A 19,367-nucleotide genomic window follows, 5' to 3' on the forward strand; every position below is an offset into this window, starting at 1 on the left:
GATGAATATTTTTGCTGAACAAGTTTTATTCTTTTCATCATACATGTATTTTACTTTCGATATGTCTGTACTTCTTTTTGTTAAGGCATAAATGATGTTTAATAATATTTGGTCTAAATATTTTAATGTTTGCGATCACTTTATAGATTTATGATCAGGAAATATTTTTTTATTCCTAACACCTGAATTACCTTAGCTATATGTTCTTTTATCTTCTTTTATCTTCTCGTCTGGGTACCCAAGCTTGTCGGTTTTTGTTTTGGGAGCTTTTGCCTTTGCCATGTTTATGTTAGCAGCTGTTTAACTGATTAATTGATTTGTCCCTGAACGTTTTTTGTTGTGATGTTTTGCTCTCGGTGATTTCCGGACTACAAGTATTTTGGCATTGTTATTATATAATAAATATACATGCATCCACGTGTTTAAACGCGCTCTCTCACATATGGTTGACCTAATTATTGACCCAATAAGGTATTATATGACAATATATACATTTGATTTGTACCTAAAAGTACTTTATTGAACCATCTACATGACCACCATATCACAGTTATTATTGATGTAACCCGGGGAAGAAGTAAAGATAACACTCCTTGTGGTTCCAGTATTTTATTTGTAGACCAATTGGAAAAACCAGACATCCACAATATATATTTGATCAGACACTGGAAATGCAGTAGTGTATAAAATATATATATATAATAATCAACCAATTCTCTGCAGAATAATTGGATAAAATAGTACTGACTGTCTGCTTCTGATGAAAGCTGATCGTAATCTGACAATTAGGAAAAATCTAGTTATAAAGGGCGTAGTCCAAAAGCATGCAGTGCGTGTCTCGGTGTCGAGTCATCAGTCTTGCGTGAACTGTCATTGTCGCACGTGAATTAACAACTACTAACAAACCCAACACAATAAACAATGACTACTGCTAACACAAAAGATGAAATAAACAACACACCTTTCTTTAACTATTTTATATTTAAAGATCCACTCCCTACAAATTAGTTTTTAAAAATACTTAATATATTATAATTAATATTTAATTGAAATCTTTGATAATTAATAATTTAACGCCTGGTTACATATTCCCCTCCCCGAGGTAAATGTCTCCTGACATTTAGTCACGATTCAGCTGTACAATTTTATAAGACAGCTGCAATAAAATACTGTTAATTACATCAAAACATTGAAATATCACACTGAATTCAGACATAAAAATACACTATAATGTATATATACTGCGATATACAAATTGTCTCTGCAATACCTCAAATGTCCGAACCTAAACAAATACAAAACAAATTAGTTAGGTCAAATATATACAATTATCAAACACCACAGCTAATAACTTAGCTGAACATAACTGACCTGTAAAGCAATGAGTTACCTCAAATCACAGGTTAAATATCTAAATATCAGGTTTTGCAACTAGATTAATCAGCATTACTTTCACTTTAGTGAATACTGAAATACTGGTCTCAACTGAACTGAAATACAAATAATCAATAAAAATTATTTACATACAACATCATAAAAATCACACAAAAATTTCATTAGTTGAGATATGTTGGAAACACACCCACTGTCCATATCTATCAGGCGGTTTCCGTGTGCGCTGTGGTCGTCCCACAGTCTGTTCAAGCATTGGGAAAACTTGAGAAGTATGTCCTTCACTGTGTAGCTGGTCCCTATCTGTTATCTCCTGATCAGAAGTTGCTGCACTCACAGTATCAGGAATCACAGCAGAATCGTCTACAGCTTCAGGTTCCTGACTCACCCCCTCTGGTGATCGAAATTCTGGAACAACCTCTACTGATGAGGATAATGAAGAATTTACCCCCACAGATGATGGACAAGACAGCTGTACTGGGCTCAATCTCCGACGTTGAGGGATCACATATTTCAGGCTGGCCTGCGAGTTTTCACTTGAATCGGATTCCGAGCTGGACACCTCTCGTGGATACAACCTAACAGGCTTCTTCGGTTTAACCATATGGCTAACTCCGGTAATAATCTCCTCACAGGGAATAATGTTAAAAGGCAGCAACATATTACGATGGAGTGTCCTCACAGGACCCTTGCCCACTTCACGACGCACTCTATACACTGGAATATCCTCATTTGGTATTTGAGATACCAGGTAGGGTTCCTGTTCCCAACGATCAGCTAACTTTTGCTTTCCTTTCAAACCTACTTTCCTGACCAGCACTCTGTCACCTACTTCTAACTTTGTCTCTCTCACTCCTCTGTCATATCTGTCCTTATTTCTGTCACCGTATGCATTGGCCTGTTCTGCTGCAGCTCTGTAAGCATACCTCATTCTACCTCTCAACTTCTGCACATATGGACTTGTATCTAGGTCATCTTCTGTATGTGGATCTGTCCCCAGAAAAGCATCTACTGAGAGTCGTGGATTCCACCCGAACATCAAGAAATGTGGTGAATACCCAGTCGCATCACTCTTCGTCGAGTTGTATGCTTGTACTATAGGAGCAACATACGATTTCCAATCAGCTTTCTTCTTTTCATCCAATGTGGCAAGCATCTTTATCAATGTCTGGTTGAATCGCTCGGCTGACCCATTCCCCATTGGGTGATAAGGTGTAGTCCTCGTTTTCTGAATATTGGCTAGTTTACACAGCTCCTTGATCATTCGACTTTCAAAATTCCTTCCTTGGTCACTGTGTAACTGTTCAGGAAAACTGTAAAATAAAATAAAATGTTCATACAGTGCCTTAGCTGTGGTATGTGCAGTCTGATTTTTTACAAGGTATTGCCCTGAGCGTATCTCGTAAAATGGTCAGTTATGACTAAAAATATTCTCATAACCCCCTTTTGACTTCTCTAAACTCAAGAAATCAATACAGACTAGCTTGCATTGGTCTCATGGTTTTCTATTGGAACCAAACCAGCTGTAGGTTTGATAGGAGTTTTTTCCGTCTTATACATCTACCACACTGTTCCACCTTCCTTTTAACATCATTCTCTAGTCCTGGCCAGTAAAACCGTTTGCTTGGCTAACCATAAGGTCTTTTCTTTCCTTGATGCCCAGCATCATCATGTGATACCTTTCAGTGCTATCTGTCGATAAAACTATGGCAAAAACCAACTGTCTTACCCTTCTGACCATCTAGAATACATTTCTGTACAAAATTCCACTAACCAGTTCTAAACGTCTCCTCTCTCGAAGATACTTCTTTACAGCTGGCATCTCTCTGTACTCCTTGTCCCCTCTGAAACAAACCATACTTTACAATCTGTATAAGCCTAGCAGTAACCCGATCTTTGCGCTGCTCCGCAATCCAGTCAATACAACTAATATTATCGCCAAGATCCACGAGCTCACCGGCCGAATGAGTAGTAGTCTTGCTCGATACAGTCTCAACCAAAGGAATGGATGCTATCGCTGCTTGACAGACTGCTTTCACAACATCTGCAAAGACCTGTCTGCTGAGACCATCTGCATCCGCATTCAACTTTCCTGCTCTGTAAGACAAAGTAAAGTTATAGTTTGCTAACGCAGCTACCCACCGATGACTGGTTACTTTAAATGGTAAAGCGACAGTGTGGAATACCTTATTAACTTCTAGATTATGGTATATAATTAGTGCAATTCATGTTCCTAGGTGGGTTGAACAAGAAATTCAGAAGTTGTTTTGTAAATTTATGTGGGATGATAAAATACCATTAATAAAATATTCGACTATTATTCGGAGTAAAAGTTCAGGTGGGCTTAATATTCAAGATATCTCTTTAAAGAAAATTGCTTTTCGTATTAAATTATTAAAGAAATATTTTAATAATGATTTCAGTTCTGTTTGGAAACATACAATGTCTGAATTTCTTGCTAAATACATGAATATGAACTTGTCTTTTAATATTTTTAATATAGTTTTTGATGAACCAGCTTTGGCTAACATTAACCCTTTTTATGCTGAGGTTTTGTTGGCATGGGACAACATTTCAAAGCGTGAAACGCATTTTCCCCTTAGATTTAGATCAAATATTATATCAGCCAATATTTCATAATCCATTTATTAATTACAAAAATAAATTATTATGTTTTAATTCTTTTATTAAAAGTGGTATTATAACGGTGGCTGATATTGCATATGAAGTTATACCGGGATTTGTACCGGTATCTGCAATTGTCGAAATGATTAAAGAAAAATATCCTGATATGTTGGCAGCAGAAATTTCTACTGCTTATTATGTAATTCTGAACTCGCTTCCTGGTGAATGGAAACGACTTATTTTAAATAATATTAAAAATTCGTCACAAGTTAAAGATTTGTTCTTGATTAATAATAATGAAACAATAAATGTAAGTAAATTTAATGTAAATTAATATATTCCTTACTAATTGCACAAAAATTTTAAATTACTTCTTGTTTAGAAAAATGGCATGATTTGGGGTTTGTTTTTACAGATTGGAAGCCAGTTTGGGAAATAATACATTACTGTGATAAGACTTCGGAATTTGTTGACTTAGATTTTAAAATTGCTCATAACATTATTTTCACATACTCTAAATTATTTAAATATGGCAAGGTATCATCTAGCCAATGTCCTTTTTGTTTTAAGGAAGAAGAAGATATGTGTCATTTATTTTTGTATTGTGATGAACTTTATGATTTAATTTCTATTTTTTATGAATTATGTATTTATATGTTTAAGGATACTGGTTTTTCTTTAGAAATATTAAAAAAAAATGTTGCTTTTCGGGTGTTATTTTAAAATATACAAACCTGCTCAAATGAATTCATCAATGCTTTGCTCTCAATATACAGAATATCAGTTTTCAAGAGACGTTTAATAGCGGAATCAAGGGGGGTAAATGTTAATATTGTTAAGTTTTTTAAGCATTATATGAGACAGTACTTCTTAATACTTTTAAATCAATATCGCTTTAAAAATAGATTTCCTGTATTTATTAATAAATATATTAAAAATAATATATTTCTTAATCTAAATAATGATGAATTAGTTTTTAAATACCCACTTGAAAACTGATATTTATATTTAGTATATATCTTTAAAAAATTAACATTAGCTTGTAAGATCGATATCCCTCAATTTTCTTTTAATTTTTGCGTGTGCTTGTGTGAATGTGTGTGTGTGTGATAAATGTGTGGGTGGTTCTATGTGAGAGTACGTGTGTGGATTTATGTGAATCTTTTTCTTATTTTTATTTGTAAATTTTATATACATGTGCAATATTGAGTTTCACGAATAAAAAGATAAAAATAAAAAAAAGTATCCCCGCCTGTCACGCGGGAGACCGGGGTTCAATTCCCCGCCGGGGAGGATACATATTTTTGCTGAAAAAGTTTTATTCTTTTCATCAAATATGTATTTTACTTTCGTTATGTCTGTACTTGTTTTTGTTAAGGCATAAATGATATTTAATAATATTTGGTCTAAATATTTTAATGTTTGCGATCACTTTGATAGATTTATGATCAGGAAATATTTTTTATTCCTAACACCTGAATTACTATAGCTATATTTTCTTTTATCTTCTCGTCTGGCTACCCAAGATTGTCGATTTTTGTATCGGGAGGTTTTGCAGAAAAACTGTGGACAACACTCTTAAAATGTAGAACGTCAAACCATTACCTACCCGTTGAAATTGGACGTTGGAATAACATATTCATAGAAGATAGAATGTGCACATTATGTAATGTAATGGACATTGGCGACGAGTTCCATTATCTTTTTATTTGCCATTTGTTCCATAATTCAAGAGTCCAGTTGCTACACCCATATTATTACACGCGACCAAGTACTTATAAATTTAGAGAACTAATGGAGAATAAACGAATTAGTACCCTAAAGAAATTATCATATTTTATAAATGTAATAACTAATGAATTCAAACGCCCTTGACTACAGACACCATCAAAACCAAACATATTTAACAAAATATTATCATTATCCACTGCACCATATACAAGTTTAACAATCTATTCGTTTATAAGTACTTGGATACCCGTATATCTCTATTAAATATCTGTATTATTACATAATATATTGATGTACGTGATTGTATGTGTTTGTATATGTGTTTGTGAATGTATTGTACTTAATGTATTTACTGTCAACCATCTTGTCACGTGTATATAACAAAATGTGTATGTGTATATTCCTCCTATGCCGTTGTGTAACGGCCCGAGTGAAAATAAAGTCTTGTCTTGTAATGTTTATGTTAGCAGCTGTTTAACTGATTAATTGATTTGTTCCTGAACGTTTTTTGTGGTGACGTTTTGCTCTCGGTGATTTCCGGACTACAAATATTTTGGGATTGTTATGATATAACAAATATACATGCATCCACGTGTTTAAGGTTTTGCTTTTGGAGCTGGTATAGAGGATTTTGTATGATTCTCCTGTAACAGTTTGTTTATTTTAAGTAATAAAATATGCCACTTGCTTGACAGGCAGAACACAATGCGATTGAAAAACCCAAAACCCCGCAAAAACAAATAAAACCAAAAACATATGTAATATTAAAGGGACATTCCTGAGTTTGTTGCATTATAAGATGTTTCCGACTAATAAAATATTTCTATGATTAAACTTGCATATTAAATATATTTTCTTGTTTAGAATATCAGTGTCTGTATATTCAATGTGTTTCTGGTCATCTTAATATTTGTAAGAAGCCCAAACTGGATTTTGTCTTCAAATAATTTCGTACGTACGAAAAAATAATATTATAGAAAATAAAATGAAATTTAACCTAGTACAAATATTAGAACGATCAAAAACACGTCTAGTATACAGCCACTAATGTTTTATGCCGAAAAATATATTTGATATTTAATTACAATAGTTAAAAAGTCTCTTTTAGTCGATAACATCTTAAAAATTGCAGCAAACTCAGGAACGTCCCTTTAAGTAATAAAATATGTCAGTTGCTTGACAGGCAGAACACAATGCGATTGAAAAAACCCTAAACCCCGCAAAAACAAATAAAACCCAAAACATAATTATGTAATATTAAATGTGACGAAAAAGGAATCAAGTTAGATAAAGGGTTATGAAAACTCGTAATTACCTGAAACGATTGCAAGCAAACTATCCCCTGTGCGTGCTGTAACCTCACCGTGGTGCAGGGGTGTAACATTCTCTTTGAGAATGGCCAATACAGCACAAATTAAAATTTTGAGTAAAAGTCAGTATCTATCTTTGATATTTGCATTTTTGTACAGTTCTTTACACTGTTTTTATTTAAATCTTGAATTTTTATATTGATGTTGATCATCACCTTATTTGTTTGTATTACCATAGTTTGACACCCAATAGCCGATGTATTTTTCATGCTGGGGTGTCGTTAAACATTCATTCATTGCAAGCAAAATAGTAAACCTAAAATACGCTGTGAGTAGAGTTCGAACCTACGAGGGAAGATCCCATTGCATTTCTAGTCCAACGCCTTAACCACTCGGTCATCACAGCTTGTGTATGAAACTCAGAAAACCGACATTTCGTTAAAAGTATAAAATGCGACATAAGGAAAAAGCTATTCATTATGAAACCATCAAAAGCATTCTGAGTATCTACTTTCATGTGGAGTTTATTCTTGCCTTGATTTTCTTTTGTTACGGGGGATCCTAAAATGTTGTCGTTTGAAGACAGTACTATGCAGAATGTTTAAAAAGATTAACGATTAAAACTACAAAACCACGGAAATAGATATCCAGTCATACTGTAACACATTGTATTGTACGTGCATTTTCACCCTAGTCATGTGACATAAATGCAAGGATATAGTTGGCTGAAACATATTGGGCCGATTTCATATGTCTGGGTTTCGTCAATCTAATTAAAATTAGCTCCACTATTACATGTGGATCTAACAGCAGCCAGTTGTAGCTCATGTCCACCAATCAAAACCTTACTTGCAGAATCATGCCAGTGATTTGAAAATAATTTGAAAATATTCCGAATTATTCTGAGGGTATACGATATGTTTCATGTGAATTACGAATGCCTTATTTAGACCAGTAGAACTAATTTTAATCAAAGTGCTAACAACACTGCGTAGTCTCCAATGAATGAATGTTTAACGACACCCCAGCACGAAAAATACATCGGCTATTGGGTGTTAAACTATGGTAATGCAAATAAATAAAGTGATGATCAACATCAATATAAAAATTCAAGGTTTAAACAAAAACAGTGTAAAGAACTGTGCAAAAATACAAATACAAATATCACAGAATTTTACGGACACCGAATTTTACTCTAAACTTCAATTTGTGCTGTATTGGCCATTCTCAAAGAGAATGTTACACCCCTGCACCACGGTGAGGTTACAGCACGCGCAGGGGCGTAGTCTCCAATGCCCAGGTAACATTTCGTCTGTAAATAATAATTTAAATATTGACCAATCACACTTTGCCTTTTATAACGTTATTTGGAGCATAGAAATTCTAAAAATATCGGGCGAGTCTATTTTAGTGGCCGCAGTACAACGAACCATACCAATACGTACGGGATGGGTTATCAGTCTTCAATTTTACATTACAAATTATTTATTTATTTATAAAAAAAACCCCAACTAAATCAGTCTTCATTTTTACATTACAAATTATTTATTTTATAAAATAAAACATGTTTTAAGGCATTCATAATGCACACGAAACATGTCGTATACCCTCAGGATAATTCGGAATGTTTTCAAAATATTTTAAAATCACTTGCATGATTCTGCAAGTAAGGTTTTGATTGATGGACATGAGCTACAACTGGCTGCTGTTAGATCCACATGTAATAGTGGAGCTAATTTTAATTAGATTGGGGTTTCGTAACACCGGGTTATATGAAAACCTAGGTTTAACACTGGTTTACGTAACACGCAGAAAAACTTGACCTAGACCTACACCTGTGGTGCATTTCACATGTGTGTTTTACCCGTGTTTACAAAACCACGCTTTTTGCATGGGTTACCCGCAGATCTGGGAAGGGACATAAGTGATGGATAGTTTACACTTCATCATTTTATAGTTGAAACTCGGTACCAGTATTTATTAGCATTCACATATATGAGAATTTTCAAACCTGTAGGCCTATCTCGCTTTTTTTCCCCTTTACTAAGACAAAGCAAACACGAAAGTATGTGATAAACGTTTAAAGAATTTGCTTTCACAACTGTTTTCAGTGTTAAATGTATAACAAAATGTCATTTTAATACAGTTCATTATATGCATTTTTAGAAGAATAAAGATAACTTTGTTTTTGAAAATTATCTGTGAATGTGATTAAAATACAAAGTTATAGCAATACTCAGAACAGTGTGTAAATAGAGAATAATACATGAGTGGCCGTTTGATACCATAACATCTTTTTTGAGTAAACGTTATTTACAGCCGTTGCACTTGTAGCTAACTTACGCGTTACATACACATGATTGTCAGGTTAACTATACGCCACAGTGTAATCGATTTCCACCATGTTGTTTTCCATTGGATGTATGGCACTGGTGACCTGGTCATCACCTAGGGGCAACCAGTCGTATATCTTGAAATTGTCAACACGTACGTGTGTAAACAACCATTCGTTATAAAAAAATAACACATGTTCTCACCAAAGGGTGTGTAAAAAGTGGTTTACGTCGTTTCTATACATGTACATGCATCTAAAATAGCTGGGGTAATAAATAAATTAAATAATCAACAAGATACCAGTTATTAGCAAATTTATGTCCCTCATCAAATATTATTTCACTTAGGACATAAATTTGATAATAACTGGTATCTCGTTTATGATCCTCTATATATCTCAGGCGCTTTGTCCTTCGTTCGCTACGAACATGGTGAATGATTGTTGTGTGAAAAGGGTGGATCTAATTATAGTCATGCTAACAAAACAAAAAGAAGCAAAAGGGCATCTTGTATAAAAGGGGGGTCAAACTTCCAGATCCCTCTCCCCTTTATCCAGTACGTTCACATTTCATGGCTCTGGGATACTGATGTAAAACACGATTTTGCTGCTGAAATTATTCATGAATTTTTTTTACTTTGAGCAAACCCAGCGAAAAACCACCTCAAGGGCAGGTTTAAAAAAGCAATACAATTGTAACCCAGTGTTAAAGTAGGGTTATTGAAAACCAGACATGTGAAATGCACAGTAAACATGACCCAGGCTTTAACCTAGGTTTAACCCATATGTTTCCAAAACCCACCGATAACCCAGACATATGAAATCGGCCCCTTGACTTCAACGGTTCTTCGGGGGCGGGACGTAGCCCAGTGGTACAGCGTGCGCGCTCGATGCGCGGTCAGTCTAGGATCGATCCCCGTCGGTGGGCCCATTGGGCAATTTTTCGTTCCAGTCAGTACACCATGACTGGCATATCAAAGGCCGTGGTATGTACTACCCTGTCTGTGGGATGGTGCATATAAAAGATCCTTTGCTGCTAATCGAAAAGAGTAGCCCATGAAGTGGCGACAGCGGGTTTCCTCTGTCACTATCTATGTGGTCCTTAACCATATGTCTGACGCCATATAACTGTAAATAAAATGTGTTGAGTGCGTCGTTAAATAAAATATTTCTTTCTTTCAAAACGATTTTTCTATTCACAAATAATATTGACACATTATCAAAATATTTGTATAAATATAAAATATCTACATCTTGTCTCAGATAAACAACTATGATGGAAGGTTTATTTTACAAACAGATTACATGGTCCTCGGTAGTATAGTGGTCAGTATTTTAATAATGATTTCAGTTCTGTTTGGAAACATACAATGTCTGAATTTCTTGCTAAATACATGAATATGAACTTGTCTTTTAATATTTTTAATATAGTTTTTGATGAACCAGCTTTGGTTAACATTAACCCTTTTTATGCTGAGGTTTTGTTGGCATGGGACAACATTTCAAAGCGTGAACGCATTTTCCCCTTAGATTTAGATCAAATATTATATCAGCCAATATTTCATAATCCATTTATTAATTACAAAAATAAATTATTATGTTTTAATTCTTTTATTAAAAGTGGTATTATAACGGTGGCTGATATTGCATATGAAGTTATACCGGGATTTTTACCGGTATCTGCAATTGTCGAAATTATTAAAGAAAAATATCCTGATATGTTGGCAGCAGAAATTTCTACTGCTTATTATGTAATTCTGAACTCGCTTCCTGGTGAATGGAAACGACTTATTTTAAATAATATTAAAAATTCGTCACAAGTTAAAGATTTGTTCTTGATTAATAATAATGAAACAATAAATGTAAGTAAATTTAATGTTAAATTAATATATTCCTTACTAATTTCACAAAATTTTAAATTACCTTCTTGTTTAGAAAAATGGCATGATTTGGGGTTTGTTATAGATTGGAAGCCAGTTTGGAAAATAATACATTACTGTGATAAGACTTCGGAATTTGTTGACTTAGATTTTAAAATTGCTCATAAATTATTTAAATATGGCAAGGTATCATCTAGCCAATGTCCTGTTTGTTTTAAGGAAGAAGAAGATATGTGTCATTTATTTTTGTATTGTGATGAACTTTATGATTTAATTTCTATTTTTTATGAATTATGTATTTATATGTTTAAGGATACTGGTTTTTCTTTAGAAATATTTAAAAAAATGTTGCTTTTCGGGTGTTATTTTAAAATACAAACCTGCTCAAATGAATTCATCAATGCTTTGCTCTCAATATACAGAATATCAGTTTTCAAGAGACGTTTAATAGCGGAATCAAGGGGGGTAAATGTTAATATTGTTAAGTTTTTTAAACATTATATGAGACAGTACTTCTTAATACTTTTAAATCAATATCGCTTTAAAAATAGATTTCCTGCATTTATTAATAAATATATTAAAAATAATATATTTTTTAATCTAAATAATGATGAATTAGTTTTTAAATACCCACTTGAAAACTGATATTTATATTTAGTATATATCTTTAAAAAATTAACATTAGCTTGTAAGATCGATATCCCTCAATTTTCTTTTAATTTTTGCGTGTGCTTGTGTGAATGTGTGTGTGTGTGTGATAAATGTGTGGGTGGTTCTATGTGAGAGTACGTGTGTGGATTTGTGTGAATCTTTATCTTATTTTTATATGTAAATTTTATATACATGTGCAATATTGAGTTTCACGAATAAAAAGATAAAAAAAAAAAGTATCCCCGCCTGTCACGCGGGAGACCGGGGTTCAATTCCCCGCCGGGGAGGACAAATATTTTTGCTGAACAGGTTTTATTCTTTTCATCAAATATGTATTTTACTTTCGTTATGTCTGTACTTCTTTTTGTTAAGGCATAAAAGATATTTAATATTATTTGGTATCAATATTTTAATGTTTCTGATCACTTTGATAGATTTATGATCAGGAAATATGTTTTATTCCTAACACCTGAATTACCGTAGCTATATGTTTTTCATCTTCTCGTCTGGGTACCCAAGCTTGTCGGGTTTTGTATTGGGAGCTTTTGCTTTTGTCATGTTTATGTTAGCAGCTGTTTAACTGATTAATTGATTTGTCCATGAACGTTTTTTGTCGTGACGTTTTGCTCTCGGTGATTTCCGGACCACTAGTATTTTGGGATTGTTATTATATAATAAATATACATACATCCACGTGTTTAAAGTTTTGCTTTTTTGAACAAGAAATTATGTGAAAGATTGAATTGGAAAAATAAAATAGACAAATTAAATGCTTTAATTAGTCTTTGGGGTAAAAGAAAGCTTACTTTAAATGGAAAAGCTACGGTGTGGAATACTATTTTATCTTCTAGATTGTGGTATATGATAAGTACTATTCATGTTCCTAAATGGGTAGAAAAAGAAATTCAGACTTTGTTTTGTAAGTTTATGTGGAACGGTAAAATACCATTAATAAAATATTCTACAATTATTGGGAATACAATTTTGGGTGGATTAAATATACAAGATGTTTCATTTAAAAAGGTTGCTTTTCGTGTTAAGATGCTGAAAAAATATTTTGATCATGATTTTAAAGCTGTTTGGAAACATACAATGTCTGAATTTCTTAAAAAATATATGAATATGAATTTATCTTGTAACATTTTCAATATAGTTTTTAATAAATATTCTCTAGTAGCTATTAATCCTTTTTATGCTGAGGTGTTGTCAGCATGGGACTCGGTCACTAAAGGTGAACGTCATTTTGCTATGGATTTAGGTGAAATATTATCTCAGCCACTTTTTGATAATCCTTATATTAAGTATAAAGATAAATTGTTACTATTTAGTTCTTTTATTGAAAGTGATATAGTCTCTGTGGCTGATATTGTTTATGAAGTTATACCAGGGTTTTTCCCTGTTTCTGCTGTTGTAGAAATTATTCAGGAAAAATGTCCTGATGTAACTAAAGCAAATATTTCTTCTGCTTATAATGTTATCTTAAACTCACTTCCAGGTGAATGGAAAACAGTTATTAATAGTGAGAATAAAATGTTTCTTTAGTAAAAGATTTATTTTTGATTTACAATAATGAAATAATAAATTCAAGTAAATTCACTGTTAAATTAATATATTCTTGTTTAATTGCTCAAAATTTCAAACTACCTACATGTTTAGAAACATGGAAGGATTTAAGTTTTAATGTATCATGGAAGCCAATTTGGAAATCCATTCATTATTGTGATAAATCTCCTGAATTCATTGATTTGGTTTTCAAAATAGCGCATAATATTATTTTTACATATTGTAAATTATATAAATATGGTAAAGTTTTGTCCAGTCAATGTCCAGTTTGTATGAAAGACGATGAAGATTTGTGTCATTTGTTTTTATATTGTGATGAATTGTATGACTTATTATCATTCTTTCATGAAATGTGTATTGTAATATTTCAGAAAACAGCTAAAAATATTATTACTATTTGGTTGTTATGTTCGAATACAAAATTGTCCATATGATTTCCTAAATATTATCTTGTCAATTTATAGAATATCAGTTTTTAAAAGACGTGTAATAGCTGAATCAAGAGGGTCAAATATCAATCTTGTTAGATTGTTTAAGCACTACGTGCGTCAGTTCTTTCAATTACTTCTTAATAAATATCATTTTCGAAATAAACTTCCTGTTTTTACTAATAAATATATTAAGGATAATAGGTTCCTTGACTTGAATGATGATGTATTAATCTTTAAATATCCTCTTAATATGTAGTATTAGCAGTCAATATTCCTCAAGACTTTATAAGAAATCTATAAAGTTTTAAATAATTATACAAGTGTGCTTGGTGTGAGTCAGTGAGTGGTTGTTTGTGTGTGTGTGTGTTTTTATTTATTTTTTATTATATACATGTTGTATTTATTTATGTATTATGTTGATATTGTAAATAAAAAGATAAAAAAAAAGTATCCCCGCCTGTCACGCGGGAGACCGGGGTTCAATTCCCCGCCGGGGAGGATAAATATTTTTGCTGAATAAGGTTCTATTCTTTTCATCATATGCGTGTTTTACTTTCGTTATGTCTGTACTTCTTTTGTTATTGCAGAAATGATAATTAATCACATTTAGTCTCAATATTTTAATGTTTGCCATTACTTTCATAGATTTATAATCATAAAATATATTTTTGTGATTCCTAACACCTTAATTATTGTAGCTGTATGTTTTTTATCTTCTCGTCTGGGTAGGCCTACCCAAGTTTGTCTGTTTTTGTATTGGGAGCTTTTGCTTTTGTCATGTTTATATTAGCATCTGTTTGACTGATTAATTGATTTGTCCATGAACGTTTTTGTATCGTGACGTTTTGTTCTCGGTGATTTCCGGACCACTAGTATTTTGGGATTATTATTATACAATAAACATACATGCATCCACGTGTTTAAGGTTTTGCTTGTTAGAGCTGGCATAGAGGATTTTGTATGATTCTCCTGTAACAGTTTGTTTATTTTAAGTAATAAAATATGCCACTTGCTTGACAGGCAGAACACAATGCGATTGATTAAAAAAAAAAAAACCCCGCAAAAATAAACAAAAACAGATTATATATTAAATGTGACGAAAAAGGATTCAAGTTAGATCAGTGTAATTACCTGAAATGACTGCAAGCAAAATAGTAAACATAAAATACGCTGTGAGTAGGGTTCGAACCTACGCGGGAAGATCCCATTGGATTTCTAGTCCAACGCCTTAACCACTCGGCCATCACAGCTTGTGAATAAAACTCAGAAAACCGACATTTCGTTAGAATATTAAATTCTACAGAAGGGAAAAGCTATTCATTATGTAAGCATCACAACTATTCCGAGTATCTGCTTTCATTTGGAGTTTATTCTTTCCTTGATTTTCTTTTGTTACGGTGAATCGTAAAATGTTGTCGTTTGAAGACAGTACTATGAAGAATGTTTAAAAAGATTAACGATTTAGAACTACAAAACCACGGAAATAGATATCCAATCATGCTGTGACACATACCTTCCTTGGATTGTACGTGCATTTCACCCTAGTCATGTGACATAAATGCAAGGATATAGTTGGCTGAAACATATTGACTTCGCTGGTTCATCATTTTTGGCGGGTAATATAGTAAAGGCGGTGACTGGTGAAAATGGGACATTCAAAACGATTTTTCATTTCCAAATAGCATTGATACATTATAAAAATATTTGTATAAATATAAAATATCTACATCTTGTGTCAAATAAACAACTATGGTGGAAGGTTTATTTTACAAATAGATTACGTGGTCCTCGGTAGTATAGTGGTCAGTATTGGACTTCCGGTTTGGGTTTAGTCGTGGGTGGACGTGTTTCACCTCGGCTCCCGTGTGGAACGTTTTTGAAAAGGTTTTTTTCATATTTGCCAGTCTGTCTGGTTTACGTTTTTCGGAGAAGAGTGTAATTATGAGTAGAGGAGGAGATATGGAGAGTGGAGAAAAGAAGAATATGACATACAAGAAAGAATGCACAGTGGTAGTTCATGTTGGAGATAATAGGAAAATGGCCACTGGTGAGTTAACTGCCTTTTTAACTGAGCATGTTGGGGATGTTATACACGCATGTGTACCTAAAGGACCATACCGATATGAAATAACTGTTGATGATGTTGTGCAAGCTAAAATAATTGCGGATAATGAATCTTTGGAATTCAATGGATCAAAGTTGAAGGCGAGGTTGTTGCACTCAGAGAGTGTTGTAGTGTCTTTTCTACATTTGCCGGCCTATATTGCTGATGAAGAAATAGAAGAAAGGTTGAGATCTTTAAAGATAGAGTTGGTTTCTCCTATTTATCGAAGATTTTATAAAGGTACTCGTATTGCTGATGGAACTCGGTATGTTCGTGTGAAATTCCCGCCTAACATAAGGAGTTTGCCGTATTCGTGTCGAGTGGCGCCGGGTTGGGCAGCCCAACCATGGTTTCCTCAGCTTCTGTCACTGTTAGTGCAGGAGCCGGTGCGCTTGCCACCCCTTCCGGATCTGCTCAGCCAGCGACTGCAGCAGCCGGTGTGGCACCCGAAGCCGGAGGTCTTCCGGCTTCACGCGTGGAGGTTGTCGAGTTTTCCCTGCGAGGCAGAGGCTCGAATTGCTGAACTCGTCTCCTCTTCGAAGCGCCGGTCAACTGAGCGAGTTTACCAATGCCACTGGAGCGCTTGGGTTCGTTGGGCAGGTGAACGGGATTTCGATCCCTTATCACCTACTGTCAATGACTTAGCTGAATACTTTCTGGCCTTGGTCCAGGAAAGGAAGCTTAAAGTTCAGACAGTCAAAAGTCATCGTTCTTCCATCTTCACTACTCTCAGGCAGTGTGGTCGGACAGACTTTTCCACGAATCTCGTATTGCATGATTTACTCAAATCTTTGCAATCCACGGTTGAGAGGCCTTCCATTTTGCCAAAATGGGACGTCTTTCTGGTTCTTCATGCGCTCAAGGGTCCGCCTTATGAGCCATTGCGGTTTGCCACTCTTCGACTTTTGACTTGGAAGACACTTTTCCTGGTCTCTTGCGGTTTGTCGCCGTATTAGTAAGATTCATGCTTTCTTGCATGATTTGGTCGATTATAACTCTGATGGGTCGGTTACGTTGCGGACTGATCCCATCTTTGTGGCTAAGAACCAGATGCCAGGAGAGGAGTTTCCTCCGGCAATCATTCAAAGTTTGTCTCGTTCGTTGCCTTCTGATAATTCTGACCGTCTCCTTTGTCCGGTCAGGGCATTAAAGTATTATCTGCATCGTACTACACTTCTTTCTGGTGGGAAGAAGAGGCTGTTTATTTCTTACACTAAACAGCCGGGAGATATTACTAAGAATGCATTGTCTCGATGGATTGCTGCAACCATCAAGCTGGCGTATGAGACGGCAGGAGAGCATGTTCTGCGGAACTTCTCAGTTCGGCCTCATGAGATTCGAGCGATCTCGGCTTCCCTGAATTTTCACGATTCCTTGGATATTATCAAGGTGATGAATGCAGGAGTGTGGAAGAGTCGACATACGTTCGACCGCTTCTATTTTCGGGACATGGCAGTTGGTCCCGATGGTACTAGACGTATCCAGTCGGTGATTGCTGGTCAGCAGGTTGTTTCTGTACGACGAGCCACGAGACGAGGGAGACCTCTATTCCGGTAGGCAGCTCGTACAGGTCGTGTCGGGAGGTAGTTGAGCCACCTTTTTGGGAAAAGGGTGTGGTTGCTATCTGGGGCAATCTAGTGGTTTCCTTTCACTTGTGAGATGGTTTTGCCTCACGCGGGGGGTGGAAGATGTTTATCAATTCGGGTATTGATATTTAATAGTCACTTAGACTTTTATACCTCGTATGTCTTGGTTGTCTTACACCTTGTCATTACTTGAGACGATTCACGTTGGTCGAATGGGTAAGTCCTCATGTTTTCTTACCTCCTCCCATTAATGTTGAATTCACGTGCTCTAACGGTGTTAAATCACGTCCGTTATAGCATAGTTGTTGTGCTAGTACAGTAAGTTGAATAAGACTATTAGAAAATTTGTTTCTAATTTTCATTATTATTCATACTTACCTAGTACTAGCACAACAACAATGCTATACAACCTGAGTCATCTCCTCCACTGCAGAATTGTCTTCCCTTGCCGGATGTATATCCATATCCGCGCATGGGCAGACCATCGTCCTCGATTCAAAGTCCGTAATGACCGAATCCAGGGAAGACCTCCTAGGGGCGGGTGGGAGGTTACCGTTGTTGTGTTAGTACTAGGTAAGTATGAATAATAATGAAAATTAGAAACAAATTTTCTAATTATATAATAAATATACACGCATCCACGTGTTTAAGGTTTTGCTTTTTGGAGCTTGTATAGAGGATTTTGTATGATTCTACTGTAACAGTTTGTATATTTAAGTAATAAAATATGCCAGTTGCTTGATAGGCAGATTGATAAAAAAAAAAACCCCGCAAAAACAAACAAAAACATATGTAATATTAAATGTGACGAAAAAGGATTCAAGTTAGATAAAGGGTTAGATATACGTGTAATTACCGAAAATGACTGCAAGCAAAACAGTAAACATAAAATACGCTGTGAGTAGGGTTCGAACCTACGCGGGAAGATCCCATTGGATTTCTAGTCCAACGCCTTAACCACTCGGCCATCACAGCTTGTGAATGTAGGTAAGAAAACCGACATTTCGTTAGAATATAAAATTCGACAGAAGGAAAAAGCGATTCATTATGAAAGCATCAAAACTATTCGTATCTGCTTTCATTTGGAGTTTATTCTTGCCTTGATTGTCTATTGTTATGGTGGATCCTAAAATGTTGTCGTTTGAAGACAGTACTATGCAGAATGTTTAAAAAGATTAATGATTTAGAACTACAAAACCACGGAATTAGATATCCAGTCATGCTGTAACACATTGGATTGTACGTGCAGTTTCACCCTAGTCATGTGACATAAATGCAAGGATATAGTTAGCTGAAACATATTGACTTCACTGGTTCATAATTTTTGGCGAGTAATACAGTAAAGGCGGTGATTGGTGAAAATGGGACATTCAAAACGACTTTTCTATTCCCAAATAGCATTAACACATTATAAAAATATTTGTATAAATATAAAATATCTACATCTTGTCTCAGATAAACAGCTATGATGGAAGGTTTATTTTACAAAAACATTACGTGGTCCTCGGTAGTATAGTGGTCAGTATCCCCGCCTGTCACGCGGGAGACCGGGGTTCAATTCCTTTTTATGCTGAGGTGTTGTCAGCATGGGACTCGGTCACTAAAGGTGAACGTCATTTTGCTATGGATTTAGGTGAAATATTATCTCAGCCACTTTTTGATAATCCTTATATTAAGTATAAAGATAAATTGTTACTATTTAGGTCTTTTATTGAAAGTGATATAGTCACTGTGGCTGATATTGTTTATGAAGTTATACCAG

At 34.6% G+C, this 19,367-nt stretch overlaps 3 non-coding genes across 3 annotated transcripts; all 3 read right to left on the minus strand.

The window, feature by feature from the left end:
* Positions 1 to 7,382: 7,382 nt before the first annotated feature.
* Trnas-aga lies at positions 7,383 to 7,464 on the minus strand. The gene has a single exon. It is a non-coding gene; the product is annotated as a tRNA-Ser (tRNA).
* Positions 7,465 to 15,083: 7,619 nt separating this feature from the next.
* Positions 15,084 to 15,165, minus strand: Trnas-aga. The gene has a single exon. It is a non-coding gene; the product is annotated as a tRNA-Ser (tRNA).
* Positions 15,166 to 18,498: 3,333 nt separating this feature from the next.
* Trnas-aga lies at positions 18,499 to 18,580 on the minus strand. The gene has a single exon. It is a non-coding gene; the product is annotated as a tRNA-Ser (tRNA).
* Positions 18,581 to 19,367: the final 787 nt, after the last annotated feature.

Source organism: Gigantopelta aegis, chromosome 1 (genome assembly GCF_016097555.1).
Source record: "Gigantopelta aegis isolate Gae_Host chromosome 1, Gae_host_genome, whole genome shotgun sequence".
NCBI classification, from domain to species: Eukaryota; Metazoa; Mollusca; class Gastropoda; order Neomphalida; family Peltospiridae; genus Gigantopelta; species Gigantopelta aegis.